Raw genomic sequence first — 27,322 nt, forward strand, 5'->3', positions numbered from 1 at the left:
GCGCGCATTAAAGTATATCGCCGCGCTGTCGGACGGGAAGGAGAGCGAGAGAGCGAGAGAGCGAGAGAGTCAGAGAGAGAGAGAGAGACGGGGCTGACATGCTCGCGTTGTCTGTGTGTGAGTTACAACGAGAGGAAACGCGGCTTATGCGTTACAAAAACAGGACGCGCGGACGGGCGGCCGCCGCGCCGGTCCGTGGCAGTCGCGTACGACTTTTAAACGCGACGAGACGCACGCGTGAGTTAAAGTACTTTATACGCTTTTTGCGCGCCGCCTCTCGCCTCGCGAGGCGAGACGAGGCGAGCGAGAGCGCGCCGATGAGCTCGCGATGTGCCAAATGCGATTTCACGCGTCAGCACGTCGCCCCGAGCGACGACACATATCGCGGACACACCGAAGAATTACCCGCGAAGCTTTCTCGCTCGCGATAATCCGAGCGACCTTCACCGACGTTCCGGCCGATGGCTTGACCTCTGTCCCATTGACACGCGACCCACGGGCACCGAGTGCAAGAGGAAGTCGCGTTGCTCAGCGACCGTGAAACGTGTCGTCAAATTTATGCTCGCGTATGCAGAGATAAAGGGAGAGAGAGAGAGAGAGAGAGAGAGAGAGAGAGAGACAGAGAGCGCGCGCTATTTATTTATACGCTCTGAGATATGCCCATATCATCAAACACCTAAAAATGAATTAATAAAAAAATAAAATTTTATGTCTCGAATAGACGAGCAAAAGGCAACACAGTCGGTTCGTCATATCGTGAAGTAACATTTAACGTTTACAATGTATGTACGTAGCTATAAGTGTCAGTCAAATTAACGAGAGCTTCTCACGCATCAAACAACGTTGTTTCAAACGTTCCAGGAGAATAGGATAAAAATCACGTAAATTCCTCAATTCCGCAGTCAATCTTGATCAACGAAGAAGAAAGATTGTTCGATAGCGACGCAATACAATAGGGATGTTTGTTTGACACAGTTCTACACAGTAAAAAACATGTGTTTATGTTAAAATTTTCCCGTGTGGAAGGTTTCGGTTTAAATTTTTAACACCGTCGTGTGTGTTAATTTAACGTAGCGCCGTTGGGTCACTTCCACTTTTCCGTGTCAAAGTAATGTTAATTATAATTGTTTTAAATAACATTTACCACGCGTTAAATTGTTCACGTTTCTCATGTTATCAGTCGTAAAGAGATCGCAGTCTTCCGTTGTTTGATTCCTGCCGAACGCGGCGCGTTGCGTCGACTCAACGTTTTAATTCCGTCAGGACTATAAATAACCGATTCTCTCAAACGTTAAAAAATAACATTTTACTTTAGTTAAATTCAACATTATATATACGCATCAACTTAACATAAACTCTCATTCTTCTCTGACAATGTCCAAGCGTTGAATTTTTACGTCAATTTTTCACACGTTATCTGTGTTACTTTTTAACACAGTGTTCGCTTTCTGTTAAATTAACGCGAAAATCTGAGAGAATAAAGAAAATAACCACGTGAAGTGTGTTGAACTCGATGCAAAGTGTCTTATCACGTAGACTTGGGCAGTGTCGGAGTCTATCTATCAGGTGGTCTAGTTTTCTCTAACGTAGTTACAGAAGCAGAGAGAGAGAGAGAGAGAGAGAGAGAGAGAGAGAGAGAGAGAGACAACGTTAAAGGCACGCGCGGGTCCGATCTTCGAGTGCGCGCCATGAAGAGAAGCCTCTCTTCGCCACAATGGCGACATTCATTTGTTTTTAGCGCATCATCCGCGCCAGAATCGGAGCGATAAATTGCTCCGGCGCGGCGCGACGGCCGAGAAGTGGTGCGATTAATTGCTTCGTCTCTCTCTCTCTCCCTCTACTTAACGGGCATATAACAGCAACGAGTAACGCTCGCGAGTAACATTAGCCATTAATCGCGACATTTGCCTGCTTAATTGACACGCTATCCGTTTAACGACACGGACGATACGTTAGAGACCGCACGGCGCTCGTACGATTAGCGTCGCGGTATGCGACGAGCTGCGCGATCAATTTCACTCCCCGGGGGAATTCGAGTCGACGCGCGGGCGCGATACTTTCTTTTAATTAGGCGACAACGTTTGTGCTTTCACGGTGGTTGTGCGCGCGCGCGGAGATTACCGCGTTGCGCCATCGCGCACGTCGCGCGGCTTTCGACGGGGAAAGTCACGCGCTCGAGGAACCTTTACGACCTGATGAGACCGGCTGATTATCGCCAACGACGCGTCGATTCGATTCGAGAAATTCGACGTGTCTCGAGAACGCGCGTGGAAATTCTTCCCCCGTCCCCCCCCCCCTCCTCCCCCCTTCTCTCGCTCGATCTCGTGCCGCGAGTTTATTAGAGGTCCGATAAATTCCCGAGGAGAAGCCACTGCGGCGCGACCACTCTAACCGGGCCGTTCCGGAAACGGCGACAGAACAGTTTTCTCTCGCCGCGAGAGGAGTGAAAATAAACGGTGTGCTCCCTCTCTCTCTTTCTCCTCATTCTTCCGCACGCGCGAAACGGCCGAGCGTGCCATTGTCGTTTACGACGGGAATACATGAATGCCGAAGCGGCGCGGCGGCGAAGATGCCGTCGTTCGCGGTGTCCGTAATGGCGAATCCCGACGATGTATTTTGACTTTTGGTACCGCCCATCATAAGTCGGGAAATATAACGCCGCGTGATTTACAATTCGACCGGCTCTAGCTGACTCTCTCTCTCTCTCTCTCTCTCTCTCTCTCTTACTCTCTGCCCCCTTGCCTCCTCCCGCGTCGTCCCTCGACAGGCGACGGGCAGTCTATTACTGTCGATGGAACGCAAACACCGGCGCGAAATACGCCCCGGCCACGGCGACGCAGGAAATCCAGAGCCGCGGCTAACTCGCAATAAGAATGCCGTAAACTTTCCTTCTCCGCCGCGGACGTGGCGTTGCGTCATCGCGTGTTATGTCGTTCTCGTCATCGCGTCGACCGGCGGCCGGCGGCCGGCGGGGCTTTTCGCAGGTAAATCGCGCCCCCGGGTCCCCGGGCTAATTATCGTGACCGGCGAGTGCTTTCCAAATCGCTATTTATAGGGGGGCAGAGGGGGGAGGGGAGTGGGGCGTGCGTCTTTTTGCCATGCCGATCGCGAGGGAGAGACCGAGCGGAGTTAAAAGGATAGTATATCTTGGAGCGCGCGGCGCGGCGGAACGGATACTCTCTCGCTTGTCACCAGCAGAAATAGTTTCACGTACGGAGGCTTTTATGACATTCACGGCGAAGAGGAAGGTGAGGAGGCGGAGGCGGAGGCGGAGGAGGCGAGCAGCGGAGGGGCAGCGGTAGGAAGAGGAGGAGGAGGAGGAGGACGAAGAGCGAAGGGAGAATTATTCCCGTCCTGTTCTTCATTCAGCGACTCGGAGAAGCCGCTGCCGCCACCAGGTCGGTGCCTGCCTGTACGCCGATGTTCGATCTTTATCTCGAGATATTATCGATACGCGTATGCGTGTGCGTGTGCGCGCGCGCGCGCGCGCCCGCAACGGGGCCTGTAATTTAATCTAATTAATCACACCGCGAACCGGTATTGTTCACGCTCGGCGGCATTAAATTCGCGCGAGCGTGGCGGATTAAAATTACCTCGTCGCTTATTTAACCGTTCGGACCCGACTCGAGAGCGAGCGCGCTTACTTAAATCCCCGGTACCGAGATACTACATTGTTACACGGTGTTTGATTATATTCGCAATACCGCCGGCCGGCATCGCTCGCGATCGCGTTAGAGATTTCGTCCGGCCGCGGGACTCCCGGCGACGCTGATTTCTATTGTTTGTTAGAGGTGGCTGTATCGCCTGCCGGCGACAAACTGCACGCTAAATCTCCCGCTCGCCGTTGGCCAGAGCCCGCGCGCGCGCGAAACACATTTGCGGTCGCGGAATCGATAAAACGCGCGCGCGCGCATTTAAAATGTTTCCCGCGAAGAGTTGGCGAGCGCGGCGGGAGTCGTTTAAAAATACGAGCCGGCCGTTCCATTCATCCCGATCGCACCGCGCCAATTGACGCGCTCTATCGCGCACTCTCGCCTCGACGTACCACCCTCTTTTTCACTCATCGCACCATCGACTGCCGTAACAATGCTCGCGGCGGGTAATAGATACATTTATCAGCATCCGCGTGTCCGTCCGCTCGCTCGCTCGCTCGCTCGCTCGCTCGCTCGCACGCAGCGCGCGCGAGACAAATACCTACTCGTATTTCGCGAATACTCTTCTCCCTCTCGTTCTTTTTCCCCTCGCCGTCGGCCGCCGGCGAGACCAACCGACAGCGCCTCTCTCTTCGCTCGTCGTCCGCTCGCGCGAGCGAGCGAAGCGATGGGGTGAGAGAAAGGGAGCAAAACGAGCGGCGGCGCTTGAGTTATGACGGTCGTGGCCCCGAAAATATTTCGCGAGAGCTTTATAATCCTCGGGAGCGTTTCGTCGGGACGAAAGATGTCTACATATAAATACGGGAGAAGCACCGGCTATATAAATATATAAATGCAGGCGCAGGGGGAGCCACCGCGAAAAATGTCTCGATGGACGTGATACTCTTCCTCCTCTCCTCCTCCTCCTCCTCTTCCTTCTCCTCCTCCTTCGCCTCCTCCTCTGCCCTCCACGCCGCCGAGCCCCTAAACGCCGTCTTTGGGATAGCCCGGCTGCGCATTTATATGCAGAGTGCACTTTCCGAATATGCATAAACCTCACGGGAGAGAAGAAGAGAGAGAGAGAGAGAGAGAGAGAGAGAGAGAGAAAGAGAGAGAGAGAGACAGCGAGAAAGGCGGCCACGTAGGTACTAAGAATTCCTGCGCGATGCCGCTCGTTTTTGCAAAATGATGCCCGTCGCTTAAGGCTGGGAGGAAAAATTGAAATTCGATACGACCGAGTGCGGCATAATCCGTAAATTAGCGCCCCCCTCCCCCCTCCCCCCCCCCGCGCCTCGCCGGCCGGTAATTCGATGACAACGTCGCGCGTGCGAATTTTTAATTGGCTCGCGCGAGCGTCATTTAACTTTCGGCGCGCGTGATGCGCGTGATATATTAAAAAAACACCGGGCGTTCCTGATAATGAAGAAGAATGTTCTGATTTAGCCGGCAGGACGCGCGAGCGAGCGAGCGGCCGGACGGCCCCGGGCCATTTCCATTTTCCGCGATATTTATTTAACGACAGTTGCGACTTTTTAACGCAGACTAATTGCGTTGTACGCGGCCCCGCGAGCGAACGAACGTACGCGCGCGGCGCATAATTGGGATTTATTTACGTGTAATTGAATAGCCAATTCTATTAGCGGCGCCCGCGCCCGCTCTGTAACGCGAGCCTCCGCTCGATCTATTTAGCGATTTGTTCCGAGCGTTTTGTCGCGCGCATATGCGTAAAATCGCGACAGCGCGGGCTGGGAAGCGGATTCCGCGGCGCCGAGCGAGCTTCGCCGTCGCGAGCTTCGCCGTCGCGGATTTCTTCCGCCGAGGGATCTCGGGGCATCGCGGCGCGGCGCGCCGTCGCTTCGCGCGTCGACGGGATCTAAATCAGACGAGTGAGAACGCGCGTTTCCTGCCCGCGAGGCAGTGTCGAGGAGATAAAGTTTTTATCGCGTCAATTCAATCGTCCGCGCGATAATTAACGCGCGTGTAACGCCCCTGCGGCCTCGCGGCGCGATCGCGATTTATGGCGTTCGCGCCCGCGTGTGTCTTAAACCGCGTGCAACGTATCCTACCCTCGGCTGATTTATTTCTCGAATTATCTAACCAGTCCGCGAAACAGTCCGGCGTATCCGGCGCACGCACCGCTCCCATCGCGATAACGAACGCTTCCGATTTCCAGGGCGGATGAGTGTCGAACGAGCGAGCGTGTCCCTTTTTCTTCCTCGCTTTCTCTCCTCTTCTCCTCGCTGGCCTTCTCCGCTGCCCCGTGAGACGCAATAATCCCGACGATACGCGCGAAACGGCTGTAATTTGACTTAACACAAAGACCGCGGCATCGCCGACGTATACGTGATCGCGGCGCATTAGTCCGGATTCGGCCTCGGCCACGAAATTGAACGTAATCACTACCCGTCCCGCCGGTTAAATCGATCCCGTCGCGAGAATGAGCGTCTTTAAAACCTCTTGGCGTTCTTATGAGATTACAGGCTCGCTCTCTCTCTCTCTCTCTCCTCTCTCTCTCTTTCTCGGATGGATCCCTTAATATTCTATCGCGACGGCCGGGCTCTATCGTAGCGTTGTCATCGTCATCATCATTATGTCATGCGTCTAAAAATTTCTCGAATCAACATATATTTGCATATTCAAAAGAGGAAACGGCCGGACGAGCGTTTCAAAAGGCGCGTCTTTAATTTATTTTCTCGCCCTGCCAGCTTGCCTCTGCCTGCCTGCCTGCCTGCCTGCCTGCCTGCCTACCTACAACGCACGTCCGTCGACCGAAACTGGAATGAAATCAGGAACACGCTCAACAATGTACGGGGACAGGATTTATTGCTCCACGTAGGAAAGCCGGTTCGCGAGAGTGACACTCGTTTCGTTCCTCCTTGGCAGGCGTATTCGTCTTTTCGTGAATTTATTCCGCAGTTTACCACGTGCGCGCGCGCGCGCGCGCGCTCGTTTTCTTTCTCTCCCTCACTTTCGTGGCCGAGAGACGCGGATTTCGTCGGTAAGCGAGACGTAGACAAAACTACTTAAGCGCGGCACGAAGGTCTGCGGCAGAGAGGAGCCGAGAGCGAGAGCGAATGAGAGAGAGAGAGAGAGAGAGAGAGAGAGATATTCGACGGAGATTCGCACGAGAATGGGGTAGCAGCCGCGGCAAGTAGCCGAATCCAGTTTCGTATCTGCGGCACGAATTCCCTGTCGGAGGCGCCTCTCTAAGTAGCGCCTCGTAGCTCATTTCACGCAGACCCGGTAATGGCTTTTCGACTTTCCGCGCGCACGAATGCTAAAAACGTCTCTCTCTCTCTCTCTGTCTCTCTTAGTCGCGCCGCGTTTACTCCAAACGACGATGGGACGACTTGTTATGCGAATCGGTTCGCCGCGCTGCGCACAGGCTGGATGACATTTTATCGGCATGGCATACTCGATTAAAGGCTCAAAGACTGTCTCTGCCCTCGTTACACGCCGCGCGATATTCCTCTAAAAAAGGGGAAAAATCTCTCGCGCCGTCCCTTTTCCCACTGCTCGATCATTACGCGTAATGTCGCTTCGAAATTTTACACCCGCGGAATCATCTCGACGCGGTCATTCAATTTCATCGGTGCGTCTGATGATGCGTAAAATGTAAATGCGATTTGGTAAATGGTGTTTTGGCTGTCACAGCCGTTCCTAGTCGCGTATCACGTGTGAAATCGGCCTTTTAAAAGTTTATCGGCGCTCTCCGTCTTGCGCGGAGTCGTCGAATTTTAACGAGACGTCGACGAGGCACGCCGACCTCAAACGTCGGGGTAATGTCATCTTTCCGCGAGCCGAGTGTATATACGCGAGGCGCGCGACAGCGACGCGGATATTTAAATAGCGACTATAAACCGACCGGCCAGCCGTGGCCACTTTAATGCCGAACGCTAGTACGACAAATATTAACAGCGCGTATTACGAAAGGCTCGTAAAACAAAACGCGCGCATACCGCTGCGTGTATGCCGATGAGTACGCGTATGCCGAACTTCGACCGGTCGAACTGGCTCTAAAGAGTCGTCAGGAGAGCCGGCATTTGCATAAAAATGCCGCGCCGTTTCTGTCGTCGAGGCGACGAATGTATATTGTGGAATAATATGAGAATAAATATGCGGAACAAAGTACGCGCAGAGAAAAAATAAACACACACACACATATATATATATATATATGTATATAAATGTAATATAAACGTATCTCCCCCCTCCCGAAACTGTACCGTGTGATATTTTAAGTCTTTCAAGTCGTTTCTGTCGCCGAAGCGACGAATGTAATATTGGAGAATAATATGAGAATAAATATGCAGCACACACGAAATGAGGAGAAAAATAAATATATAAATGTAACATAAAAAACAATCCCCCCCCCAAAATGATACCGTGTAACATTTCAAGTTTTTGTAGCGCAAGTGTTAGTTCAGTTGGTCGGCTTTGAGAATTTCGGCACTCTGCAGCAGAGCTTTGTACCAACTCGGCCAAGAATGATATATTTGGTCGCGAATCTCATTCGAAATTATTAACATTGTATAAAATTACAAAATAACAATAATAAAAATTATAAAACAATAAATAAAAACGAACAATTCAGTTCAAAGTTATTGTGACCAGTTCCACTGACAAATGGATATGTTTTCAGAGTGGGGAAAATTCTAGAACGACAACGTCGAGGCCGCGCAATAATTTTCCAGTTACAAACGGCCCAAAGTTGGCCAATGATACACGTGACGGATGGGAGTCGGCAAATTTACGCCGACCGGGTACCGCTAAAAACTGCAATCACCTCGACCGCGCGAATTCGCGCGTGGGGATTTTTCGGGGAAGCTTCGAATAGCGGTGCGCGCACGACCGCCCCTATTCTTTTCATCGTCAAATGCAATGCAATTCGCCGTCATGCGCGCACACGTACACACGTGTGAGTGTAACGCGATACTCCGCGAGAGAGTGTCTCAAATGCAACGCTCGGCCATTTCGCGTCCTGCGAGGTCCAGGTCCAGCCAAGTCCACCCACGTCCGGCCGGGTCCGTCGGCGCGAAATTAGCCGCTGCGCCGCGCGTCCTTCGCGCGTCGTTCCCCGCGCGCGCGTTGATTGCACCTCGCTTATTACATCTCACACGTCGCGTCGCGATTATTAATGCGTGTCTTAACGACGCGCGCGGAATTAACGACGGCGTCGATGAGAAGTTACGGTTTACCGCGGAACGGAGCTTCGATTAGCGAAAGATAAACTCAGATTCCGCGAGCTCATTTAACGCGTGTCTATCGCGCGACGGCAAGATAAATTCCGGCACTTGGCGAACATACTCGCGGCGCGAGAAGTTCCCCGACGCTTCGGAGGTCGTACTCGCGTGTAAAAAAGGAGAGAGTCGAGCGAGCGAAGGACGCGAGCGACGATCGCGAGATCTCAACGCGCCTAAATTGCCTCGCCAGCGAGGTAATTGCGAGATGTTAAACGGTCGCAGGCGATGTACCGTGCTGCTGCCGCGCGATCATCGCGGTTTGCTTTCGCGATACCGAAGTTAACGTGTGACATAACATTCGTCTTGACGCACGGCGACGCGAATGCACCTTAGGCATCTAAAAAATTAACGATCGCGACGATCGTGAAATGGGTCGCCGAGAGCGAGATAACCGCGAGTTTCGAGCTTGCGGTGGCGCAATTTCGATGCATATTGCGCACTGCTTGAAACATTCAGCGGTCCAGCATTAATCTTTTCAGGCTTTTACTCACACGTGTGTGATGTGTCGTTCGGATACGTGCAATTTTGCTCTTTTCTTTCAAATATTGCCGACAGAGATCATTTCGCTCAGCGCGGACAATGTATCCGTAAATAAACATTTCCCACCCGAGTCTCGCAAAGGGAAAGATGTCGTGTCATTTTCTTTTTTTTTCTTTTTTCAACAGATTTGTCGCTGATGAAACGAGAGAAATAATTTTGTTCAATAATTCAATAGCTCCAACTATGCAGGTATAACAGTGCATAGTTGAAACGTTATATTCATATGAATATGTTTATTAAAAATTAAGGTCAGATGTTAGGATGTTAGGATATATCGCCGTGCGCATTTACTGAATAATTTCGCATTTGAATACAAATGCAATTTGAATTATATGCAAAAATTACAAGCAAAGCAAAGGGCATTGATTTCAATGACTTTTGTAATCTCGATATATCCATCTTCTCACACTAATGAAAATTATCAGTCTCGCGTAATTTCAGAAATTCCATTGTTTCTCATGTGAAATTTATTCGACTCACCGAAATATCTCGACGTCAGGGTCGGCCACGACGTCCGCTTTCCAATCTGCAACAAAAAGATAACGTTTCACGGATTAAATTTAAGGTTCAAATAGGTAACGAACAAGCACGCGCAAAAAAGGGAGAAAGAGAGAGAGAAAGAGAATCAGTCTATTGTGACCGTAGTTCAACGTGTTTTATTCTGACAATTATATCTGAGCTTTCGACCGCGAAGGATTAAATGGAGGAATACGAGAAATCTGGAAGCTTACCTTCGACCCTGCTCCGAACCGGACCCGAACCGGATCCTCCGGTACGGCATCCTCGTCCATTGAAACAGCATTCTCCGGAACAGCTGCCCGATGGGTCGCAAACTCTGCCGAATCTGAAACAGAAAATGTCGTCCGTAATTAATTATGCCCGCAGGAAAATCTCTCAGTCTCGATGCATCGAGAATAAGCGCGTAGCACGGAGATTAGGTTAGGTTAGGTTAGGTTAGAGTTTGGACTAAACAAGTATAAGATTCGAATGTATGTTTCTGCGGGAAATGCAGTGAGAGCGAAAGCTCACCTCTCAAGTTTCACGCGTCTCCATTGTTCACGATGTTGCTTCCGTCGCGATTACGCACGCAGTGTCGTAATTTGTCTCACGAACGCGCGGATCGATCTAGAGAAAACTCGCGAGATAGCGCGCGCCATCGTGGACGCGTTCTGCTTTGAATCGAACAGTAATGGACGCTCGCGCGACGAAGTACTTATATGTGTTGTACGTGTGTGTGTAATGTTGTATGTGTGTTTCGCGGTTGCGCGATTTTTATCGCGCCGAGTCAGAGCAGTGTTACATATTTCGTATCCACGTCTGACTGCTATAAATTTAAGGCCAGAAATATTCAAACAGCATTACGTATCGCTATTAATAATACTGCGCAGCTTTCCCAGATTTATCTATCTGTGATTATATGATAACAAAGATATAAGATAAAAGGAATTTGTTTCTCCTTTTCTCTCTCTGATTTTTTTTTCTTTCCTTCTTTCTTTCTTTCTTCCTCTTTCTTCTTTTCTTTTTTTCCTTTTCTATTTTTTTCTCTATTTATTGCGTAAAAATCTTTTTACTCGTTATACTATTTTTCAACTACTGTACACCAAAGGGGGTCAGACCTGTATATTATTAATAAATAAATAAATATATATATATATATAATAAAATAAAATATATATACATATTTGTTCCAACTTAATCCACTGCAATGTAGTCGCTTTATCCTTTAATTTAAAACATTTGTGCAAGAGAAGATTAGGTGACTAGTAACGTAACGTATTGTCAAAAAGCGATATATAGCGTAAAATTTGAACTGTTTCGGCATTACTTGTTTATCGGGATGAAAATCCATTTGACGGCATCCGTTTGAGATCATTTAATGTATTTTCACCGAAATTCGCAGTAATAGGACGTAAATGTTTTTGGACGGTTCACTGCCATATTTTGTTTAATTATTTACTATACTTTAGAATTTATGTAACGTTAATATTTGACATTACGTGTTGACTATCGAAATAATTATATCTCTCGATCTCGCATCGTTTCTTCGAGCATTTTCAAACAGCCACAGTATAAACAGCCACACGGAGAAAAGCAAGTTGAGCGATGTCAACACACAAAATAAATTATTGAATTTACCGCGCGACTTTGGTGACTCAACGGAAGCGGAAGAGTTAATGCACGCTTCGACGATATTAATCGTATTTCTGCGTGCATTGAGCGGCCCAGCTACGGATTAAGATCTCGGATTTGTGTGCGGACCGCAAAACATTAAACAGAGGAATACTGAGAGAGTCGGTGAATTGTACATTCGAGTAATCTTCGTTCGGTTCAGGCGGAATCCTAATTCGTATCCGCCGAGATGCAATTGTCTTCGCGGTGAAGCCGCATACTGTCCCAAATCCCCCGAAATAGAAAATAATTTTCTTCGTTGGTAGCGACGAGAGAAGAAAGGATACCTCGATTTCGATGAATCGGGAGAGTATGAGAGAGATACTCAATGCGGACTATAATTTGGATACAAATGAAAATCGCGTCGGCCTTTATACGTTTGACTTCTAAGTAGGCGCATGAAGTCAGAGCAGTCTGACTTTAAGTAATTTTGAGTCGATATCCTCAGTATGTATAGCAAAAATATTTCTTTTTTAATTTAGAGAATTTATCTGTTTTTTCGGTTAAAGTAATTAACTCAAATCATCAAACTGCATCGTTCTTCTTTTTTTGAATACCTCCTGGTTTTCTTAAATTCTAAAAAAGAAAGTAGGCTCGCTGCTGACTGCATGCGCATACTTGAGAGTTAAGAGACACAACGGCTGCGCACAATCGAGAATGAAATCGTGATTTACTACACGCGGATCTAATTTTTCTGTAAAAGTCGGAAAACAAAGCGCGGCATCCCCTGTTGTTTGCGTGGCGTTTGCAACTGAGAAATATACATCGATCTTTGGAGATTTAAAAGTTGTCGTCATATTAACAAAAGTTAGATTATTATTGCAACAGCATATATACTTGAGACCAAATAGAGTAATAAAATCTGATACGATTTTTTTCTGACGAAAAATCTAATACGATTCCGACAAATAGTTATGTATAATGATTTAAAAAAAAGAAGATATCGTACGCTAAATATTGAAAAAGGTACCAAGTGTTCCTTAAATACCTCAAAAATATTAGGCAAATAAAAAAATGTTGCGAACAAGACTTGTTCAAATTAATTGGTAAAAAAATAATAAAATTAAAAATGAAGGTTTTCGTTAAAAATTTTTAAGTTGAGCCTGAGGTCTCCTTCAAAACTACTCTCTAGGTCAAATGGGTATCGTACTATTTGATACATTTGTTAAAATTTTATAACTTTTGCCTGAAACATTTGTGTCTGCCGCGCTCATCAGTTCCCGAGATATTCGACCTGTGATGTATGAAATTTAATAACTTGTATATACAGAGGAATATTGAATTCGTACAATCTGATACAAATGGCTTTCATTTCCGACTGTTTCGATCGCGAATCGAGACCAACCGGTTTTCAACAATGGTGCAAAGAGCGTTAATTAGAAGAACGTCACTGAAGAGCGATTTACTCACCATTAGCGGGATATCCGAATGAAAAGGATACGCGGGAAATATCCAAGTGAGATTTCGTGAAATTCCGAGTTCCCCCGAAACAATGTATGCCGGGCGAAACGTTCGCTTGCGAAGCGATCTAAAAATCCGTAAAAACGATTACGTTTGAGATCAAGTGATTTAGTACACGCTTGTCGTCAATTCGATACCGCCTGCTGAAAATTGTTATTCCGCTCGGCATGAATGCACGTGTGTATGCATGTATCATGCCGGGATAACCGGCGAAGCCCGATAAGCAGATGGAAATATTCTACGGTACGGCAAGGTTTACTAGTGAATTTGACGGTTTGCTGAAACCCTCTCACGTAGGAAAATACCTGGGATTTCTGGAATGTATTACCGATTTTCCCTGATAAAAGAGAATGCACGCTACGCACATCCGCACCGTTCACGCCGGAGGAAAAGACCGAAACTTCGCTGTCGGGCGTGTCGCTGAAAGCCCGATACTTTAGATACGCGAACGCGAGAATCGAATTTAAAAGCCTGCTTCAAACGTGAAAAACGATTCCGGGTTTTATTGAGCGATTATCACGATACAAGTGTAACACGTGTGTGGATGAAATAACAGACAAAATATTACACGACGATAACGATAGCTTGCGAAATTTAATAAAAATAATTCCCACAGTTGGCGGTTGGCCCGCTCGTCCGCAAATTGCTAAAAAAAGATATATATCGGCGCGGTATAATACATTTACGCAGCCGTTCTTGTCCTTCCCACGAGAATAGAAATTAATTAAATACAAATTAAATGCAATCGAATGTAAAAGCCGGCATTTCGTGCAAAATAATTCGCAAAAGCCCACACTATGAAGGGAGGATTCTAGGAGGTGAAAGATCTCGTATATTCAGCGACTATCTATTAAAGGCAGGTGCGCAGGACTCGGGGCGGCTGTAAGACGGCAAGAAGGAAGGAAGGAAGGAAGGAAGGAAGGAAGGAAGGAAGGAAAGAGGAAAGGTCGAGTGGTTCGTCGACTTCGACAGTTAATCCGGCGCCTAATATCCAGGGGAGAAGAAGAACGGGCAACGGAACTCCACGGCCCTTTTCGGTGCACAGTAACGCGGGGAGAAGCCATCCTTTCAATCTCCCTCGATTGGATACATCGTGAACGGGGCGGAAGAGAAAAGGAGGGTTAATTGGTCCGGTATTGACGGACGTATCGGACGTAATCCAGACAGGGTCTGCCGATTCGACGACGACGTCGCGCCATAAACGTCAAGACGTCGATCGCTCGCGATTCTATTTCTGCCGAGACGACATCGCTTTTGTTTCCACGCGTCAACCAAAAACCGAAGTCGATGAGAGCGTTCGGTTATTACTTCCACACACACACACACACACAGTTACCGTAATTACATTCACAGCCGATCGGGAGTAATTAACTCGCGACATTGTTGTGAATTATGCAACTCGTCGCGCCGTTCGCGTCTGAACTCGCTGCAGCCAAATGAGAATTGATGAAACGAGATCGCAAGGGTCAGCCGGCTCTCGCAATTTCGGTCTCGCGAATTTCTCCGATAACTTCGGCTCCGCGTTTTCTCACACGATCCCCTTGGGCGCGGACGCGGACGCGCAAGTTTACGCCGCGCATTCGGACCTTCGACCGCGAGGAACAATAAAACCCGCGTGTTATTATCATTCCCTTATTTTATTCCAACTGTCATCCGCCGCGTCGCGCAATTTACACGTAAAATCCGCGGCTGACGCGACAAACACCTCCCGTAATCTCGCGTCGAAAGAGAGATAAGTAACGGAAAAATATTCAATGTGTACGTCGCGGCCGAGGGAGATCGAAAAATCGCAAGACGAGGACCCGCTCGCTCGCTCACTCGCTCGGCCGGCCGGCCGGCCGGCCGGCCGACAGGATCGATTGCGAAACACGTACGGAGAGGGAGAGCAAGAGAGAAACGCGTAATTTATCGTTGTTTTTATTAACCTCCGATCTCGCCTCGATCCGCGGGCGGCTTCTCGGCGAGCAAGAGGCGCTCGAGAGGAGACTCGCCTCGCCTCGCGCAAGTCCGTGTAATTCACGAGCGAGCCGTCCCCATATGAAAGCCGGAGGAAACGCCGCGCGACGTCGCTGATGAGGAAACGCGATCGCGTCGCCGGCAATAAAACGCATCGCTTTATAATGACCGAATCGAGCAATTACGCGCGAGCCTCGGTACTACACGCTGCGCCCGAATATCGCGTGCGCGCCTCGACGGAGACAGAGAGAAAGAGAAAAAAAGAAGTCACGCTCGTTCTCTCTTCCCTTCGGCACGTGTCCTTGGCCCTGCCCTGCCCTGTCCCTCCCCGCCCTTCTCTCTTTCCCTCTTCCTCCTCTTCTCGCTCGCTCCGTCCGCTGGAACGAGTTTACGAGATCTTCGAGACAGCGAGCTCCTCGTTGTCCGGAAGATAGCATCGCGATCTTTAATCGACCGCTCGATAAGGCTCATGAGGGGCCCCGCTGTCGGCAACCTGTTTATTCTAATTAGCAGATATAAGATAGAAAGGGACGAAGAGGAGACCAGCGCGCGCACGTCGCGTCGCCTCGGCCGCCGATCTACAGGATGTCGCGGACTGAACGCGGCGCGTTCGTCCTCCGTGGCTCTCGCGAGCGTTTTAATCGGATCGCGACGCTCTTTCTCTTTCTTTCTTTCTCTTTCTTTCTTTCTCTTTCTTTCTTTCTCTTTCTCGCTCCGCAGCTCCGTAATCGGATGCAAAACAACAGACACACGTACGCGCGCGCGCGCGTTTCTCTTCTCCGACAGCGTGCAAAGCCGAATATATTACGCGCAAGCTCTCCGACGGCGATCTTCAAGTGCGCGAGCGCCCAGCGTGCCGTACCGCGCGTCTCCGGGCATTACCGAGTCGTAAAGCGGCCTATTAGCGTTCGCCGGTTAATTAATGCGCTGCTGATTAGCGTCCCTCTTACGCGCGATAATCGCCAAAGTCAATCACGCGCTCGGCCGGATCGCGCTGGCTTCTTCCGAGCCGCTTCGCGCCCGCGGCACAGACGCGCGGCCACTCTTCCTTTCTCCCCCCCCCCTCTCTCTCTCTTTCTCTCTCTCTCTCTCTCTCTCTCTCCCTCTCTTCCTCTCACTCGATGCCTTCATCGGCGCGTGTTACTTTCGCAACACCCGGTATACGCATCGCGCGCTCGCGCGCGCGCGATTCGCGCACGGCTCGTTTGCATGAGTAATTATTAACGTCCCGCGGGGACAAAAGGCGATCTTCTCTCCCGCGGCGAGCCGACGACGCGACGGCGCGGCGCGACGACGAGCCGGAGAATCGTCCGCGGCGATTTATAGCGACCATACAGGCCGCGCGCACGGGCGCGATGTCCAGCGGGCTGAAAAGAGTAGCCGGACAATGGCGGGACCTCGCGCGTGCGGCCGCTCGGCTGGCCGGACAGCAACGAACAGCCCGGATAAATAGAAATCGGCTGAAAATCCAATAGAGAAGCTCGCACTGGACGACACGCCGCCGCGTCGCACGTGCGCTCGCGAGCCGCGAGCCTCCGCGCTTCGTTTAATCCTGAAAATGAGCGCTGTCGAGCGATTTGCAAAATGAGAGAGCCCCGGCTGTTAAGCACCGTCCGCGCATCCGCGGCGCCGTTCTCTTGTACCGTACGTACACGCGCGCGCGCTCGTTAATCGATTCGCGCGAGCAAATTCGGCGAGAGCCTCGCGTTTCACGGATCCGAGCGTCGAATTTAATAATGCCGGGAAAGGTATTTTACGGGCGAAGCGAGAGAGGGAGAGAGAGGGGGGAAAAAATAATTGGCCGTAAAAGGTGCGTTACGCGAGAGAGAGAGAGAGAGAGAGAGAGATTACGTAATGCGTATCGCGCCGGTAATTACCTTTAATTACGATCGCCTCGCTCGCGTATCAACGAGAACGAGCGAACGAGACGCGCGCCCGGTAGGAGGCCGGGCGCAGCTAATTTATACCGCGCTCTCTCTCTCACTCTCTCTCTCTCTTTCTCTCTCGGGGGCATCGCGCGTCGCGTTAATGCGATACGAGCGTGAATCATATTTTAGACTATTTTCGCTCGTGTGTCCGCGATATTTGCAGTTCGCCGATTCGATCTCGCGACCGACTCGGCGCGCAAGTCGAGAGCGCTGGACGACGAGGTGGTCCAACGACGACGAGGCGAGCGAGCGCTGCGGCCGCGATAGAATTCGCTTCAGACATGCGGATTTATTTCGATATCGGGCGACTCACACGGCGAGTGACACGCGTCGGCCAAGCAGAAATCTATTAAAACCTGAATGTTCTGCAATTCCCGTGAGTCAGTACGCCGAACGGCGGCGGCGGGGGGCGGCGGGGGGGGGACTTTCGAGTGGGCGGCGAGCGGGTTAGCGGGTATCGCGCGATTTGTTCAACGATATTAATGACGCGTGTCCATTTCGCGCCGCCGCGGATATTTTCACAGGATTGTTATGTAAAACATTACTTGTCGATATTTAGCGTATTTATGGCACCGTGCGCTCGCGTACACGCCGCTCGCGCTCGACCGTGTCCGCTAATTTGAATCACGACGCGACGCTAGTTAAATATTCGTATTTGATTATCGCCGTATTCGGGATTTACCTGCGCGTGTATCGCCGAGCGAGGCGACCGCGACCCGGGCAAAAAATTGTTAGGACTATCCTTATGAAGCACAAGGCCCGGATAAGGCTGAAAGTAGGATGTCTCATTATTATCACATCAGGCCCCGAGATGGATCTTTTAGGGATCTTTTACTGTAGATTTTGTGAAATAAGGCTTTGATAGGGAAAGCTGAAAAGGGCCTTAGAATGATTTATTAGGGATGCCTTAGATTTGATAAATAAGATACTTTGATAGCGAGAACTGATAAGGACGAATTAGAAGAATTTATCAGGGATACCTTAGATTTTACGAAATAACGCTTTAATATGGAAAACTGATGTAGGCCTTAGGAGGATCTTTTAAGGATGCTTCAGATATACAAAATCAAGTTTTGTTGTTATAGAAGATTAATAAGATCTGAAGCGTGTAATAAAACTGTCACAGTTTAGTGTTGCTTTGGTAGGTATATTCTATCTGATTCTCTTAAAGATTTTCTAATTATACCGCAATGAAACACAAATTTTATTAATTTTATTAGTTGCCATATTTATGCAAGTATTTTTTCACGGATTTTCCTAGTATTTCTAATATTTGTTTTGAAATGCAGCAAACTTTAATAAAAACAGTAGCAAGATTTTTATGCGTAAAGAATGCTATATTTCCAAAATGAAGAATTCTTGTTGCATACTAACAAGATTATAAAGAAATAAAGAAATTACAGCCTAAATTTCTTGGAATGAGAAGAATATAAACGAATGTTGTTACTCAAGCAATAATAAAAATATTTCCTTACAAGATCCTGTTAATATTGCCTCAATAATTAATAAGGCCCGGTTGATATTGCCTCCTCGTAAGGACCCCGTTAAACCATTTGTTACGCATTCTATAGGGCCCTTTTGTCTTTCTATCCCTACTAGGGCTCGAATAATGTTAGGGAAAAATAATCTTACCAGAGCTCTATTAATTTTTCTACTCGAGGAATTGCACGACAATTGCGATACGCTCGGCTCGCTCGTCAGAGATTCACCGCCGCGTCGTCCTTTGGACGACGTTAGAACGTCATTAGGACGTCGACCGACATCCGTGGGCGAGCGCGGGCCGATTTTTTGCGCGACCTTCGCAGCGCGGACGAGCCCGCGCGGCTTGCTCGGCACAAACTGTATACCTTGGGCAAATAGAAACTCGTTGAGAAATTGACGTTCCCCCGCCGCGTCACTCTCGGCGAGGAGCCTCGAGTGACGGAAGGACGAGGAGGAACCGTGCGACTCGTCGGAGACGAGACGATCTTATAAAACGACGTCACGACGTCTTCGGTGCCGCGTCGCGCGCGATTAGTGACAATCAATCCGCTCGTCCAGCGAATTCCTCCCCGCGACCTGCACTCAACTCACGCGCGAAGAAAGCGTCATTCACTTTACTTCCTCGTTATCGCGCTACCCTGAGAGCGACCGCGAGGATCCAACGGGCCGTTACGACGCGCGGTTATACGCTATAAAAAAAAGGATCGGTCGAAACGAGCCGAATCGAGTTAAACCAACTCAATCTCGGGCTCGTATATGGCGAGTTGACTGCTCGTCATGTCTCGAACGACGTTTTCATGTTGTTCCAAGCTACTCTTTGTGTGTAAGACGGGCTGAAATTTTGCTTCAACGGGACGACCGTAAAGCCGGGCCCTGCGTACTCTCTCGATCTTATTTATGATTTACTCAACTTTGCGACCGGAGGGTCGCGCAAATGTCATCCCGCTGCTGAGAAACGCGATTACTCGATTTATCATCCTTCTTTCAAGTAACACGGTTACTTTCAACAAAAGATATTTTTTCTAATAATGTGGGCTTCAAATATAATATATTCAAGCCGTAAACTCGAGAGAAGCTAGTTATCGTCTCGATGAAAAGAAGAGTTCCTCTCTTTCCCGGAATATATCGCGTCGGGTTCACTCCACGTTTCAAGCTCTTCGTCAAGCTCTCGCACCGTATTTAACCCAATCGACCGGACTTAATTGGCGAAAAACTTTGCAGCTCAAATCCCTGCCTGAGTCAGCTTGCCGAGATCCTCTCTCTCTCTCGCGCGCGCGCGCGCGCGCGACCCCCAACTTCGGATTCTTTTCATCCGGCCGTCTTCGCCGGCGCGAGATCGCAAGGCAGCAATTTGCACGGCGCGGAGAGATCGGCCGAATGTCCCGCGTCCCGCCGGCACAGCGGTAATTAAACGCGAAAAGAGAGATCCTCGGCGATTCGGCCGGCCAGCGAGCGAGCGCCGTTCGCACGATGCATCGCGCCGAAGGAGAAGAATTTCGTGCTGCCGTTGGCCGCTCGACGAGCGCCGGCCAGTGCGGGTAAGCTGCCTCGTGTAATAACCCGCCGGAGAACCGGTACCACGCCGGCGATCCTGGTGGTCTCCCCCGAGAGCAGTCGGCGCACGTCTCGGGAATATTAGAAGCAGGAAGAATACCAAGTGTTTCGCTGATTACTCCGTGCGAGCGGCGCGGCGTCCGCGTCCGGCGTTCTCGACACTCGACATCGCGCGCGCCGCCAAAGCGACATCGGGGATTTTTCTCGCCGACGAGAAGGAGCGATCGCCTATTTGCATCGAGGTCGCGTGTAACGCGAGGCGACGGCGCGACGTCGATTTTATCGGAGGAGGAATTTTTTACTCTCGATTGCGTCACATTTTCCGACCGCGTGCGTGTGTATGTGTGTGCGACGCGCGTCTCTCTCTCTCTCTCTCTCTCTCTCTCTCTCTCTCGTCCGTAGCGATGAGTGTAATCTCGTTATTAGCGCGCTGCGCGTCCGGAAATTCCGGCTCTGCTGCGTGAAATCGTCGGCCTCTCTCTCTCTCTCTCTCTCTCTCTCTCTCTCACTCTCACTCTCACTCTCTCTCTCTCTCTCTCTCTCTCTCTCTCTCTCTCTCTGCCGGGCCAGCGCGCAGCGAATCGATCCCGCGGAGAAACGGATGTGTGCGTGTGTGTGTGATGGCGACGGAAAAAAAGGAAATTAGACATTATCTATCGGGCGAACAATAAAATTAACGTTCGGCGCGGGGGAGAAGGTGGAGCGGGGAAGGGGGCGGGGGACGGGATTATGACCGTTATCTGCGCGAGGAAAGTCGGATACTCGATCTATCGTATAATTACTACATGTAATAGCTTTCCCGCCGTGCGACCGGTGCGATCGATGGCGTTTTATCAGGACTCGATTTGCCGGCGAGCGCGGCGGGCACTCGCGGACTCATGGCGGCGTTTTCGAGTGCCAGCGGCTGAGTGCTTTCGAAAGTGACCACTCTAAATGAGGCTCGTGTTTGCAGTCGGCTCCGACCAAACTTGGTCCATATGTAAATGATAGAATAGAAAATCGAGTGGTCGGTTCTTCGTTTCTCATTAATCTGGCCAGTTTTATCACCCTCCCCCCCCCCGCCCCGCCGAACGCCCCGCCACTCCACGTCAATCGCCGGGTTAGGACGTTAAATATTCGGCGGCGCCGAATAGCGCGCTCATTATGAGAATTACCGTTCGTGGAATCGTTATCTCGTGTCTCCGCGCACATGCGCGCAGCTCACTAGCGAAAATTGCAATTTCAACGAAGCGAGAATTAACCGAGCAAAAAATTGTTAGGACTATCCTTGTGAAGCATAAGGCCCTGATAAGGCTAAAAGTAGGATGCCCTAAAAGGGCATCATGCCTCATTATTACCATATCAGGCCTCGAAATGGATGTTTTAGGGATGCCTTAGATTTTACAAAATAACACTTTAATATGCAAAACTGATGTGAGCCTTAGAAAGATCTTTTAGGAATGCTCTAGATATACAAAATCAAGTTTTGTTGTAGAAAATTAATAAGATTTGAAGCGTGTAATAAAATTGTCAGAATTTATAATAATATTGCTTTAGTAGATACGCCCTATCTGGTTCTTTAAAAAATTTTTTAATTGCACTGCAATTAAAAACAGATTTTATTAGTTTTATTATAGTTGCCATATTCATTAATCTCTTCCCAGGATTTTTCTGGGATTGCCTTCGTTTTGAAATGCAGCAAACTTTAATGAAAACAGTGGCAGGATTTTTATGTGTAAAGAATGTTATATTTTATTACAAAGTATGCTATATTTTTAAAATAAAAAATTCTTGTATGCTGACAAGGTTATAAAGAGACAAAGAAATTACAGTCTAAATTTCTTGGGACGAAAAGAACGAGTATTTTTACTCAAGCAATAATAAAAATATTTCCTTATAAAGCCCTATTAATATTGCCTTAGAAAACCCTGTCGATATTGTCTTGTAAGGTCTTACAACAAATATTGCCTTATAAGTATCCATTAAAGCATTTGTTACACATCTCTCAGGGCCCTTGTCTTTTTATCCCTACTGAGGCCCGATTAATGTTAGAGCAAAAAATAATCAAGCTCTGAATAGAATCCTATTAATTTTTCTACTCGGGCAACCGCAGCTCAAGCACGGACACGAAAACCTAATAAAGAGCGATCGCCACGCAGAGAAGTGGACAAGTCCATTCGCTTTACTTCGAGGATGGAAAACGACGGAAAACGGGGACAGACAGAAAAAGGCAAAGAGAGACGGGGGGGGGGAGGCCAAAGAGAAGCGCTGAAATATTCTCTCGAAAATATGTTGTATCGAGAGGAAAAAGCGACTCTCCTGTCGAAGTGGCGCATACGATATCGCGTTGCGCTGTATTTACCGCGACCGCGGTATTTCTTCGAGACTCCGCGCGAATAAATCTCCCCGGACACCAGATCCTTCTCCGTCGGCGAATCAATCAATCCTCGTCCGCCCCGCGAAATTCGACACTGCGGCGTCGTTCGTCAAACGAGCGCGACGCTAAGTGCAATTTAAATCCGAACAGAGTGCGTGGGAAGGGGGGCGCGGAGAGAAGGCGAGGAAAACAGAGAGAGAAAGAAACGCAGGCGCGGGGGAGCGGGAGGGGGCGCGGGAAAGTAAATCAGGCTCACATCGCGACGGGGTTGGAAGACTGTAGAAAAAAGAAAAGCGAGATAGATAGAGAGAGAGAGAGAGAGAGAGAGAGAGAGAGCCGGAGGAAACGAAGCGAGGGGAAAAAAAAGTCACGGCTTTAATTTAAGCCAGGTTTACGATCGCGAGGCACGAAAAGCTCCGCGGCGAGCGCGAGGAGGCACGTCGCGCGTCGCGCGGCGGAAATGAGATTTTTATTCCGCACAGTAGGTCGGCAGGTCTCTTTGGTCCACCTTTGTGAGCGCGGCGCGGTAATTTTGCACGAGGCATTAAGCGCGAATTTCAATATTGTTTTTGCCCGGGGTGGACCCGGCTCGGCTCAACGCGCCGTTCCGCGCCTCGTCGGCCGATTTGCAGCAGCAGCGGCGTCGTTATTACGCGGACGCGTAACCCCGAGTCTCACATTCACGCCGACTCTCATTGTTCACGCGAGCCATTAACCGCACCGTCGTCGTCGTCGTCGTCGTCGTGGTCGTCAGCGGGCCGGACAGCGGGCGCGGATTTATTTATCTCGCACGAAAATGGCGAGTGCGATCGCGACCTTTCGCCGCTTCCCGGTCGAGATCGACAATTTCAGCCGCGCCCCGCGCCTCGCTCGCTCGATCGCACAATGAGCGAGAGCGAACAAACGAACGAGCCGCGAGCGGAAGGCGATCTCTCTCGCGGACGGAAACGCGTGGGACGTCGCGCGTCGCGCCGATGCAAATGAGCAACGCGCGAGAGACACTCGCGGCTCTCGCGTCATCGCGCGCGCGTTTCTTTAATTAATCGCGATCGATCGCGGAACGCGCGTACCCGCGGTGAGAGGGCAAATGTTAATCGTAAATCTCGCCGAGTAATGACCCGTAAACACCACAACGCTTCCAGTCGGCCGTAAATCAGAGTTATTATTGGCGCGACTAATAATTAGAAGTAATAGCAGGTAGCGCGCGCGGATTTCTCGCCAGCTAAAGGTGTCCGCATTTTTTCGCCCGCTCGAGGATGCTCCTGCTCATCCGCGCGCGCGCGCGTCGTCCGCGTCAGCGCGTACAGTTTATTCGGATCATAGCCCCATAGCAGCCCGATTACCTCGCATTCCTGGCGCTCCGCGAACGTACGAAAGCGATCGTCATCGTCGTCGTAAAAATGTGCGACGTACGGCCGCGCGCATTCTGATTCGACGTTATCGGCGGCATTATTTATAGAGAATCGGATTTTCAACGCCGGCAACGCGCAACGCCACAACGCCGCTGCGGCGAGAACGGACGGAGCGATTTGATTTAACGTTACGATCGCTCGTAAAGTCGGACACTGCGGAAATCGCCGCCGCCGCCGCCGCCGCAGCCGCCGCCGCAGCCGCCGCGACTGATTCCGCTTTCGCGCGCGGGAAAATTATATTAACGACGCACGCAAACAGCGTCGTCCGCGGAATAAGCGATCGAACCCCACGCGGGCTGGCCACTGTTCCATCATCGCTGCCGCGCCGCGTATTTTCACCTGGACGCTCATTACGAACGCGCCCCACAGGGGTGTGGGGAAAAAGAGAGAGAGAGAGAGAGAGAGAGAGAGAGAGAGGACCGTACCCGCATTACGCGTCTCGCGAGCGCATTTATTGCTAATTATTTTTCTCTGTTTACGAGCCGGCTCCCTTCGCGCTTTCCACGCGCACGCACATACACGCACACGCATCAGCAGCCGGTGAGTGCGTAATCGAGCGTGACAGTAATAAAAGTTACGCAGCTGCCGACCCACAGCTTCTCGTCTCCTCGCCCGTTCCGGCACAATCGGCGGAATAACTAGTTTCTGGAACGGATACTATCTTGCGCGCGCGCGTCGCACATCCCACGCTTGAGAGAGAGAGAGAGAGAGAGAGAGAGAGAGAGAGAGAGAGAGAGAGAGAGAGAGAGAGAGAGAAGGAAATAGAGGTAGAGGTAGAAGTAGATAGATGGATAGATCGATAGATAAATATACAGATACGGAGGAAAAGAGAGAAAGCGGACAGCCGTTAACTCTTGAAAGCTACCATCAAGTGTCACCCCAAGCTAACTTTTCTTGTTACTGTTTATAGCAACCCGAGCGAAAAAAATTGTTAGGGTCATCCTCCTCATGAAGCATAAAGTCCCTCGATAAGGCTGAAAGTAGGATGCCCTAAAAGGGATGCCTCATTATTACCACATCAGGCAATTAAAGGCAAATTTTATTACCAAGTTTTATTAGCAAGTTTTATTGGTTGTCATATTCATTAGTCTCCTCCAAGGATTTTTCTAGTATTGTCTTCGTTTTAAAATACAGCAAACTTTAATAAAAACAGTAACAGGATTTTTATATGTAAAGAATGCTACATTTTATTGTAAGGTATGCTATATTTTTGAAACAAAAGATTCTTATTGTATACTAACAAGATTATAAAGAAATAAAGAAATTACAGTCTAAATTTCTTGGAATGAAAAGAACGAATATTGTTACTCAAGCAATAATAAAAATATTTCCTTATAAGGCCTTCATAATATTGCCTTACGAGGACCCGTTATTAAACTATTCGTTACGCATCTTGTAGGGCCCGATTAATGTCAGGGAAAAGTAATCAGGTCCTTACCAGAGCCTTGTTAATTTTTCTACTCAGGAAAGTATGTTTTGTCACAATACTGTCGCTACTGATAATATGAATAAATACCTATGAAATACCTTCATTAATATTGTCAGTTGCGTTTTTTAACAAGATCAAAAATTCGCATAAGGTGAAATCTCACCCATGGTAGAGCTCTCAAGGGTTAATCTCGTCGCGTAACACCGCCGTCGCTCTTCGCCGTCCCCTTTGCCGTGCGGCGTTTCGGTGTGAAACAAAATTTACACAGAAACCACCGAGACAGAACGTCGCCGTGTTTTCGCGCTAGCTGCGCGACGCACTTTGAAAAATTCCTCGGGGGACGAGAAACCGCGCGTCGTTTATCTCGCCGCGTGATAATATTCGCCCGCGGCGAGGGCCACGCATCGCTCCAAGAGTCGCGGTATTCCGCAGTACGCGTAGGTGCAAATACGACGTATAAACTGTATCTGAGTGCCGCGCGCGTTAACCGGCGCGTTAACCGCCGGCGAAACGTCTTGAAATCCGCCGAGTGCCGCCGTATTTGCCCATCTCGGCTCGCGTTCGCGCCTCGCGCGAATTTCTCTTCACCGCCGCGGACGTCCGCGATGATATGATAATTAGGCGTGTACGCGCGTGCGCGCGCGCGCGTGTGTGTGAGTGTGTGTGTGTGTGTGTGTGTGCTCGAAGAAAGCGCGTATTGAAAGGCTCGCGGCTGAAAGCCGAAGCGAACGACGCCCGCGACGAACGTCCTGTTGCCGGATAATGTCGCAGAGACGGGGACGCGACTGCCGGTCGCGTCCCGCCGGTGACAATCACAGTGATCACAATGGCATCGCGCACGGCGACGCGACGGAACGTTCGACACACGCGCGCCTGCCATTCTCATGTTAACGACCAATTTTTACGCTCATTATTCGCGGCTGGAACAATGATACTCCGCGATACTCCGCGGCGCTCGGACGCACGCGATGGAAGTGAATTCCTCCGCGAACGGCATTATTTCCTCTATGTGAATAGATTAAGACGACGAGCGATAACTCTCTTAGAATAATTGCCCGATAGAAAGACTCGCGGAGAACTCTCGTGGCTACGAGCGCGTCATTCTCATGTTAACAAACAAATTTTACGCTCATTCTCCGGCCGGGGCAACGTGATGTTCCCCACGCGATGGAAATGAATTCCTCCGCGAGCGGCATTATCTCCTCCGTATTAACGGATCAAAATGTCTCAGCCGATAACTCCTGGAACAATTGCCCGATAAAAGCGAGTAACTCACATTTTTGCAAGCTCATTATTCGCGCGAGCGCGAGACAACGTAGCGAATCCCGGGACAGCCCGCGATCCGCGATAGAAATGAATTCCTCCGACATTCTACATCTCCTCTCCGTATTAATAGAACGAGATGTCGGCCGATAACTCTCTCGGAATGATTCCTCGAACGGCGCGCGAAGAAGAGCCAAACCCGTCTCGCGTCGGTTCTCCATTTAATATTTAATCCCACCGTCTTATTTCTCCGATAGAGACAACTGGCTCTCGGCCGCTCTCTCGCCTTGGTCTCTCGCCGACGAAACTTCTCGCTCGCTCGTCGTTTCCGCGCCCCTCTCGATATCGTACTTCACCGCGTGATTAACGTTACGCGCCAACAACTACCCGCAGCCGTCGAAGCAGCGGGATGCTCCGCGGCTCGGAGAGCTCGAGAGCTGCGGAGATTCACGGAACGTTCAAGACTGAGAGCCAAACTCCCGTCATTCCGCCGGAGATTAACGCGGGCGCGGCTGAAAACTTGGCCGCGACTCATTCGCGCGCGCGCGCGCGCACACACACACACACACACACGGAAATGTGCTAATTACAATCGCGAGGACGAATCGTTCCGACGGCGCCGCCGGCCGGCCGGCGAGACTAAGCCCGAGCGCGCGCGTTCATCGGCCTGTAGCCCGCTTGTGTATATATGTGTGTGTGCGTGTGTGCGTGTGTGTGTGTGTGTGTGTGTGCGTGTGTGTGTGTGCGCGTGCGTGTGCGTGCGTGCGCGCCAGCAACGCGGGTATAACGACGTCGTTATCGTCGTGCTGATCGCCGATCGCTGTGGTCCCGATATCCTATAACGCGTTCTGATTTCCCGCCGATAAAGTGAATGACAGTAAAACTGGTACGGCGAAT

The sequence above is a fragment of the Harpegnathos saltator genome, unplaced genomic scaffold (genome assembly GCF_003227715.2).
Source record: "Harpegnathos saltator strain DR-91 unplaced genomic scaffold, Hsal_v8.6 scaffold47, whole genome shotgun sequence".
Taxonomy (NCBI): Eukaryota; Metazoa; Arthropoda; class Insecta; order Hymenoptera; family Formicidae; genus Harpegnathos; species Harpegnathos saltator.